Genomic DNA, 9,969 nt, shown 5'->3' with positions numbered 1-9,969 from the left:
TTAAAAGATTCTATCTCCTAATATAGTCATATTCTGAGGGACTATGGATTAGGACTTCAGCATGAGTTTTGAGGGGACACAGTTCAGTCCATAATACCTCTATTAACCCTTTTTCTCATTGTCCTTTAAAACACACACACACACATACACATACACACAATTCTTTTGTTATAACTAATGTTTCTTTGGGTTATTCTTGCACGTGTTGTTACTGTGTTGGAATGCTCAATAAGTCCTTTAAGCTCAGCTTGCTCAAAAGCCTTCACTGCAGCTCTGTTCCTTAGATTATGTTCCCATAGAACCTTCTGTAATGTTCTATCATATTGTCTGTCACATGGAATTGTACTGGTCTACCTCCTTGTCTTTGCCCCACTAGCCCATGGAGGCAACAAAGGCATATGCGACCTCTGCCTGCACATAGGTGATGTCCCACAAATTTCTAATGACTGAATGAAAGGTCTACTATTACTTTTTGTTTAATAACTATGTGATAGTAATGATTAACTCAAGACGAGGGGCCATGAGCAGTATCCTGACCCCCACGTTTTCCCGAGGCCAGGGCCAGGATAAGTGCTACAAGGCTGCCATTAGATGCAGAGTCTGGTGCCTGAGATTAGGCTGGGGGCCAAGGCAGTGTGGAAGTTGGAGCATCATGGGCCCAGACTTGGGTAAGTCTAACACCTTAGCTAAGGTGTTACTTACTTAGGTAAGTCCTAACACCAGCTCTACTGCCTGGCTCTGCTTACTCTATGCCTGCAGGTAAGTTATTTGACTTCTCTGAACTTAGTTTCCTCATCTATAAAAGTGGTATTAATAATGCCTACTTTGAATTGGCGTTGGGAGAATTTAATAAGATAACTTATGCAAGGATGTAAAATAATCATTATTGAGCCTTTAAAAAGATATTAATGATAGAGTTTTAATGACATGGAAACATTCTAATATTTAATGTAAAGACAGTAAAACAATTTTATGAAATTAAGTCTATGACATGAGCTCAATTATGTGACAAAAATTACACATAAGCACACACACAAACACAGACATTAGAAAAAAAGACTGGGAGCAAACACACCTTTCTGTTAGCTGAGTCTTCCAGGGAGCAGATATCTTGACGGGGTTGGGAGTGTGTTTTGTTTGGAGGGGGGGGTTGCTGGGGGAATAATACCTGTGAAAGATGAAAGCAGGAGGAAGCAGGATTGGGCAGAAATAGCCTTCAGAGCACCATGTAGACCTACCTATGGGAGAAAAGAGCAGAGAAAGCACTCTTCACAAAGCAGATCTGACAGTCTCTGCCAACCCAACAGGGAGCTTCAGAGCAAAGGCTGACCATTGGAGGAGTTCCACATTAGGCAGAATTGACCAGGATCTGGTACCTCCACCATGCTCAGTTGGTGGCTAGGAAGGGCATGGCCTCAACTCAAAACCTGAGGAGGATCCCCAAGGTGCTAATGGCTGGAGGCTGTCAGCTAACTACATTCCTTGCAGCTGAACTGAGAGTTCTTTCTCGAAGGAAGATCCAAATGGTTTGTCTCCTTAGCTGCCACAGCAGCTACTTTTTTTCCCAAGTATATGGTACACTTTTATTGTTATAATCACTATGCTGTGCATTAGATTCCCAGAATTTATTCATCTTATAATTGCAAGTTTGTACTCTTTAACCAACATCTCCCCTTTTCCTTCACTCCCAGCCCTTGGTAACCATCATTCTAGTCTTTTTTTCTATGAGTTTGGCTTTTTTAGATTCCACATATAAGTGAGATCACACAGTATTTGTGTTTCTCTGTCTGACTTATCTCACTTAGCATAATGTCCTCAAGGTCAATCCATGTTGTCGCAGATGGCAGATGTTCTTCCTTCTCATGGCTGAATAATAATCCATTGTGTATATGTATGTATATCACATCTTTATCCATTCATCTGTTTTGCTTTTTAAGAAGAATAGGAACTATTTCCATTTCCTTTCTCATAATTTTCTGTTTTCAAAATTTCTTATACTTTATCATTCATTCTCCTTCAATCAGAAACACATTTTAAATTATGCTCAGAAAAAAACTTTCAATTTTTTTAAACAATAAGGTAATGTATAATACCAGAACAGTAGATGATTCATAATAATAAATATTTATAACTAATATTATATTAAATGTATATTATATGCCAGTCAGTATATTAAGTTCTTAACCTGTACTTTCCTGTTTAGTCCTACAATTGTATTATTTTTCCCATTTTATCTGTCAGCTTTCTTTGAGGAAAATAATAGAACCTGACTTGGGCTAACTTAGAGAATAAGTGTGTTGGATAGACATGGGGAAGCTAACGAAGTCTGCAGGAAGGCTGAAGGATGGGGTAGGGAGCTGGGACCCCAGGGGTGGGAGCAGTGTGCCCAGGTCAGATGTTGCGTAAGGCTCCACTGCTCCTGATGCCCCAGGCTGCCTCTGCTGTGCTCTCAGGATCATTCACTTCTCCTCTCTCCTTACATGTGTGCACTTCTCCCTCCAAAGTCTTAGCAGGAAGAATTGCTGGCTGAGACGAGGTCACATGCTCAAGCCTTAACCAGTAGGGTGGGGGTTGAGAGGGAGTCTGGCCTCTTTTGCCTCCATGGAAGGAACACTGACAAGTGGTAGATTCCCCAAAAGGAAGCGAAGGAAGGCTGTGTGATGCGAGGTAGGAAGAAGGAAAAGAGGGAGGGACAGAGAAAGAGAAAGAGGACAAGAGAGAAAAGAGGTGAAGGAAAAAGAGTAAGAGAAAAAAAGTCTTCTCTTCGCATTTTATAGATGGGGTGACAGAAGTTAAATAACTTCCTCTCAGACTTACAGATAAAAAGCAGAAGAACCAAGATTCAACACCAGGCAGCCTGATTCCAGATGTGCTTTTAATCGTGCTACTCTTCCTGTGCCCCAGACTCAGACAGGCCAGAAGCATAAACGGGAGTGCACTAAATGCAAATGTCTGCTTTTCCAAGGTCATCTTACCTCCTGACTCTGTGGCACTCCATACTGGGTGCATAATTGTATTCTGGTTTGATCTGAGCATTACCTCTGCTGTTTACGAAAAGCAGGGACTAATTGAGAAAAAGAAGCGTTCTGCACACATGAGGCAGCCAGCAAGAAAAAAAAAGGCTGATCCCAATGGCAGACTGGGGGGTTTTAGGTAAAAAGCTCCTTTTCTCATGTCTAGCTCACAGCCGTTCCTGCTGTCCCCCCAGGCAGGCAGGAGCAAAAGCCAGCTGTGACTGTTGCTTTAATACCTTGACTCTGGTCCTTGAGTGAGATACCAAACAAAAGAAAAGAAAAAAGTCTTCTGGTTTCCTCATAAGAGTATGCCGTTCCCTGGGATTTTTTTCCCATTGATACAATGATCTACCTTAAATTAAATGCTCAATTTTTTAAAACGAGATCTGCCGCTAGGACAGTGACTTGTGTGGCATAAGAAAAATATTCCTCATCTCTCACTTACTCAACGAATTGCTTCCTATAGATTTTTCATTCAAGATCTTTTTTGTCAGTTTCTACCTCTCGTTTGCCTGGACTGTCATCTCCTAAAGAGAGTGACACTGGCCATTTGGATTTCCTTCTTTTTCTAAGAGACGCTTTTACCACTTCTGTTCCACATGGCTCACATTCTGCTTACTACAATTAAGTTCCAGAAATACTAGAATCGTTTCTGAGCTGCTCAAAAACCAGATGGCAACTAAAACAGGATCTAAACAATCATCCCAGGAGTTGAGGTGATGAATGCCTTGGAGGGGCGAGCACTATGGCATGGTAGAAAGAGCCCCTACTTTGGGTGCAGGAGAGCTGGGTCTGAAACCTAGCGCCATAACGTATTAACTACATGAACTTGGGTGAGTGGAGCATCCTCTCTAAGTCTTGATTTCATTGTAAATGAGAACACTAAACTGTGCTTTCCTGGGTGGATGTGAAGTTCAAGCTGGATAATGTGTGTGGATGAGTTTGGAACTGGCGAGTGATGCATAAGTGATGCTCTTTTTGTTGCTGTGGACCGTCTGGAAGGAGTCTCAGAAGCTGGAAGTGTAGGTTTCAAGCATTCCTGTCTTGCAACAAACATTAAGTTTTCTTTTGACAGACCTGAAGTAGACCTTCCCAAGCAGCGACCTATCATAGACAGTTCTGGGCCAGGGCAGGGGTGCAACCCTGGCTGTCAGACAGCAGAGTGCTCCCCAGCTGGTTCCTGGCCAACACAGCAATGGACCTTGACACAAACAAAACAGTGGGCTGCGCTGCTCACACTGGGGCTGAGAAATCGCTGGTCCCTGCCATTTCTGGGAGCTCTGCTCTGCACATCTGTGCGGGGGTCGAAGGTGGGAAGGAGCAGCCTCCTTAACATCGTGTCTTCCCACATTCTGCTGTTTACTTTTACTTCATACCCTTTATCACGAATTATAGTTATTTATGTGAAAAAAATGTTTAATGCTGGTCTCTATTTCTATGCTATAAATTCATTGAAGGCATGGAAGATGCCTATTTTTAACACGTTTCAGTTCTCAGTACCACACAAAGCATTTGTCATAAACTAGTCACTTAAGAAGAATTTAAATTTATGCATAGTAAATAAAGTATTCTTGGGAAATTTAGTAATCAAATGTAGTACCATGGTGACTGTCATCTTGCGTAGGATTAGTTTCCTTTCCTTTGAGCATCCTGAAAGAGCGATCATAGGAGAGGGAGTTAAGAATTGATATGGATACAAGGTTCAAAGTAAACACTGTATTTTCTCTACTTCATATTTAATCAATTATTTGGGTAGCTAATATTGACTGAGATCCTGTATGAAAAATGTATTTTGTTTTTGCTTTCGTCTCTCTCCTTTTGAGTTTCTAAATCATGATACAGCAATGACGTGTTCAAGGTTTGGTTTGCTCTTCAGAGATCCTTTGGGAACACTGTACTTTTAGAAAAGACATCAGAATCTCGGGGACACTGTTTCATAAATACGTGGCTGCCATTCACCTCCTTGGTGAGAAAAGAAACCAGCGTAAAAACAGCTGGAAGCTATTTATGGGGCACGCAGAGACGTTCCCAACTCTCTTTCGTTTTTCCGTGTACAGACAGTTCATGAAGCTAATGACAGACATCAGTTTTGGAGAGTTGTTTTCTACCAAACATTTCCAGAGAACAGCTACAGTTTACCTCATCAGGCAAAAAATAGGACACTTTTTTTCTTTTTGGTTGTTAAGAACAAAAAATGTTTTCTCAAATTCACTCTGGCATTGATTTGGAGGAAAAATGAATTTTAGTAGCTCTGAGACACATTCTCCCCCTCCCATCTCTATTAAATCCCCATCAGAAATTCGGAATTATGGTTGTTGCATGAACGGGATTGATCATACTATCATGGCTCAGTGCTTTGCAGGCCTCCGGCAAGCCCAATAACTAATGGTTTACAGCCGTCACGGGCGCTCCAGTGGGGGCTAATAAGAAAAGCTCTAGGGTGTCTGTTAAAGCAACTGCAATGCAAAATAAGAAACCCAAGTTGAGTATTCTGTCAGAGATAAGGACCTGATCTAATAGAAAAGCTGGGGCTTCCGTGCCACTCAGCCAAGGCACGTATGGAGAGGAGGCATTACATAAATAATGCCCGAATACAGCTTGGGCTCCTGCCAAAATGAAAACAGATGTGAGGAGAAGGGAGACAGAGCAGCAAATCAGGAAGGATGTTTACCACAAACATATAGATAATATTTCTGCTCATTTGCAGATAAGCATGCTTACTTTTAAAATGCTACAAGGATTTTTAAACCCTCTGAAATCATCTTCCACATATGGGGAAAGCTGACATTATTCATTTACACATTTATCAAGCACACAGAATGTGCAGATACTGTGCTAGACATGGGAGACCAAAATTTCCTGGCCTCAGACAGGAGACATGAACAGACATTTCTCCAAAGAAGATATACGGATGGCCGATAGGCACATGAAAAGATGTTCATCATCGCTGATCATCAGGGAAATGCAAATCAAAACTACACTAAGATATCACCTTACACCCATTAGAATGACAAAAATAACTAAAACAAATAGTAACAAATGTTGGAGAGGTTGTGGAGAAAAAGGAACCTTCATACACTGCTGGTGGGAATGCAAACTGGTGCAGCCAGTTTGGGAAAACAAACTGGAAAACAGTATGGAGATTCCTCAAAAAATTAAAAATAGAATTACCATACGATCTAGCTATCCCACTACTGGGTATCTATCCAAAGAGCTTGAAGTCAGCAATTCCAAAAGTCCTATGCACCCCAATGTTCATTGCAGCATTATTTACAATAGCCAAGACATGGAAGCAACCTAAGTGTCCATCAACAGATGAATGGATAAAAAAGATGTAGTATGTATATACAATGGAATACTACTCAGCCGTAAAAAGAACAAAATTGTCCCATTTGCAACAACATAGATGGACCTTGAGGGAATTATGTTAAGTGAAATAAGCCAGATAGAGAAGGACAATCTCTGTATGACTCAACTCATATGAGGAATTTGAACATGTGGACAAAGAGAACAGATTAGTGGCTACCAGGGGAAAGGTGGGGTAGGTGGTGGGCACAAAGGGTAAAGGGGTGCACCTACAACTCGACTGACAGACAATAACGTACAACTGAAATTTCACAAGATTGTAACCTATCATTAACTCAATAAAAAATTGAAAAAAAATTTCCTGGCCTTAGGGAGCTCACAGTGCCATGAAAGATGTTGGCAACAAACACTGCATGCTGTGAAAACGGAGCTGGACTAGACCAAGTGCCTCATGGAGGGAAGAGTTATGCCTTCATCTTTGTACACGTGTAGCTCTTAGCCCAGTGCCTGGCAGGTGTATTCAGTTCTTGTAAATACTGAAATTGGTGAGAACTGAAGTGCTACTATAGAGCTTTCTAATATAGGAGCTCAGAGGAAGGACGCCTAAGCTAGTCTAAGTGGCAGGAATAAGGAGAGGGTTCGAGACAACTTTCTAGAGGAAGTGACATTTGAACAGAATTGTTAATGACAGGTAGGGGCTAAATAAGCAAAAAAAGAGACCAAAAACATCCTAGGCACTGGAAACGTTTGTCCAAGAGAGGGGAGTGATTGAGAGAGGGGCAATTTCCTAGAAATGCAAATCCAGTACTTTGTTATATCTGCAGGGCAAGGTGGGAGGTAGGGAATAGTCAGACATGGGGCTAGACAGGCGACAGGGACCAGGCCTTGGAGAATGTCATGCTAACGAGTTTGAATTTTTAACCTTAAGACAATTGAAAAACCACTGAAGCATTTAAAGCAGGGAAGTGACATGACTGGATTTACAGCGTTAAAAGACCATGATGATAGCTTTGTGGAGGATCACTTAGAGGGGTGATATAATTGTAGGCGGAGTGTGATTGAGAAGCTTTGAAACGATCTAGACAAAAATTGACCGGGATTCATAAGGCGGTAGCTGTGAGGATGGAGATATGTGGACTAAATTGACAGATATATAGGAGGTGGAATTGGCAGACCTGGTGACTATATGCAGAGGTGAGAAAGAAAAAGGTATCAAGAAAAATGCTCAGAGTTCTGACTTGGGTACCTGGGAGAAGGATAGCACCGTTCACTGAGGTGGGAAATACTGAAAGAGAGAGGTTTGGCTGAGGTAAATAATAAGGGATTCTCTTATTTATATGATGAGCTTGAGGGTTTGGGGAAATTCAAGCTAAGATATTCAATAGGCTGTTGAATATTTACTTATGTAGATTATAGCTCATAAGAGAGCTCTAGACTAATGATGTAACTTTGAGAGTCCTTACCTTGTACAACAAATAATTACAGCACACAGACTAGATGAGATCATGCAGAAGATGTCGAGTGAGAAAGCCTGAGAGAGCCTTGAATGATCAGCAGAGGGAAAAGAAAAGCTCCTCTGAAAAAAGAAGCTGAATAAATAGAGAAAGAAATAAGAAAAAAGTAATTGTCTGGAGTGTATGTACATCTACTAAAGGAATAGCACTACAAAAAAAAAAAAAAAGATAAATAAAGGATGGGTCAGCATCTTGGCTCTAAGGATAGTGTTAAATTTTACACTTATTGTCTCCAACATCCAGCATTCCAAAATCACAGATCAAACATACCAGAATTGCATATTCTTTTCTTTTTTTTTCAGTGCAAGTAGCATCAAAATGTACCTGTCAAATAATAATAATATGACAGGAGAGACCCAAAGAAAAATATCTCCCATTTGGGAATCAGGGTACAGTTGCTATTCACCGCTATCTTTCCTGATAAAGCTTCTGCTGCTTGTTTTGGGATATGTGTTGTTATGGTGATGGAAGCAGAATGGATGGAGTCTAAGAGGAAGAAGTTGTAAAAGATACTATAAAATGCAGAAGGATTTAAACTTTATAGATCTTTGAAAAAGTGTACTCCTTGCAAAGAATATATGGGGATGTAACTGTGCCTGGGGTGGTGACAGGCACCACACGATCTGGAAGTTTTCCGTCATCACTCCAGACACTAGGGGTTTTATGGTCTTCTTTAAATGTGTTTTCTGAGACTCTGCTTTCATGATGCTCTTTCTCTAATTAACTTGAATGTTTTGATGATGTAAAGTTTCACTTTGTCAGCCTTAACACTTAATTTGATGCCTACAGTCCCCCTTTCAGTGACGTTGGCAATCTTCTTTAAAATGGAAATCACTAAAATGAAATCTAGAGGATCCACGTGTTGTCTGCAGCTGAAAAGCCTAAAATGCTCAAGGCAGATGTGGCATTTATTTTAAAAAAATGTGATTCTAGTCTGATTCTATTAATAAGCGAAATGCTAGTTTATAGTCTTTCCTGGATGTAGACACTTAAACGTACACTTTACCTATAATAAAAGCAGCATAGCCTAGATATGCACCAGAATAGAACACGGAGGCCTTTAAAACAAGAAGGAGACAAACCTACAGACCTCCCTCCAAGAAGTATACTCAAATAAAAGCAGAACTAAAAGTTTAAATAACAACAGCTTTATTTTCAAACAAAACCACATTTTAAAAGTCCTTTCACATTCACTATTTTGTTGCCTCACTATCAACCCTTTCAAGGTAAGAGTTCTTATCCTCATTTTACAGGTGAAGAAACAGAAGCATGGAGATTGAGTGACTTGACCAGTCAGAGTTAGAGAAGAGATTGGAATTCAGACCCAGGTCTCCCATAGTCACCTGCCAGAAATCATTCTTCATTCCATGGAAAATGGAGAATTGGTGATTTGCAATTCTGTTAAGAACGATTGGGAAATCACGCACTTCCAAAGTCATTGGAAGCCTCTGAATTACCATCCTTAAGGAATAAATCTTGTCCAAATAAAGATACGTTTTGGGTTTTTTTTTTTTGTATTTGGTGTCCATTAATTAAAAATTTCTTAACAATAAGCATATTTCACAGGTGAAATTCAACTATTCTAACCAAAAATATATTTATTAACTAGAATAGCAGGAGTCTTACTTTTTCTTTCTTTGAAACAGTGTATAAAGCCAAACTTACAGTCCCCTTTCTCATTCTTACTGATTTTATGGACTTATCTGACATGAATATTCCAGAATAGGCAATGCATTGTATTCGCAGCAACCTAACTTCCACTGGAGGGTATTTTAGTGAACATCTTTTCCAAGTAACAAAATGTTTTTCTAACTAGATGTGAAAATTTTCTTTATGTATTTATGCAATTCATATGTAATATGTATGCATATTCTTCACATATTTATGCATAAATTTATATATTGATAGATAAAAGAATGTATGCATATATATATATATATATATGATCTCTCCTAGTCTCTACACTGCAACTACAAATTACAAACTTTTTGTTAAGAGTTTAATATTTAATGTACACCGAGAGAGAAAGAGAGGGGAAGCAAAGACCGAGACTCAAAGGATGGAAGATCCTGAGATATTTTCTCATACTCTTTTATTCTGAACAGTTTCTTATTTTCTAATAGGTCAGTAGGATT

At 39.9% G+C, this 9,969-nt stretch overlaps 1 long non-coding RNA gene across 1 annotated transcript; it reads left to right on the top strand.

Moving 5' to 3' along the window:
- The first annotated feature begins 360 nt into the window (after window positions 1-360).
- Window positions 361-9,323, top strand: LOC111770468 (uncharacterized). The gene is made up of 3 exons (XR_002803753.2): window positions 361-759; window positions 7,806-7,940; window positions 9,088-9,323. It is a non-coding gene; the product is annotated as an uncharacterized lncRNA (long non-coding RNA).
- The last annotated feature ends 646 nt before the right edge of the window (window positions 9,324-9,969 follow it).

The sequence above is a fragment of the Equus caballus genome, chromosome 24 (genome assembly GCF_041296265.1).
Source record: "Equus caballus isolate H_3958 breed thoroughbred chromosome 24, TB-T2T, whole genome shotgun sequence".
NCBI lineage: Eukaryota > Metazoa > Chordata > Mammalia > Perissodactyla > Equidae > Equus > Equus caballus.
This window is presented reverse-complemented; position numbering and strand designations above follow the sequence as displayed.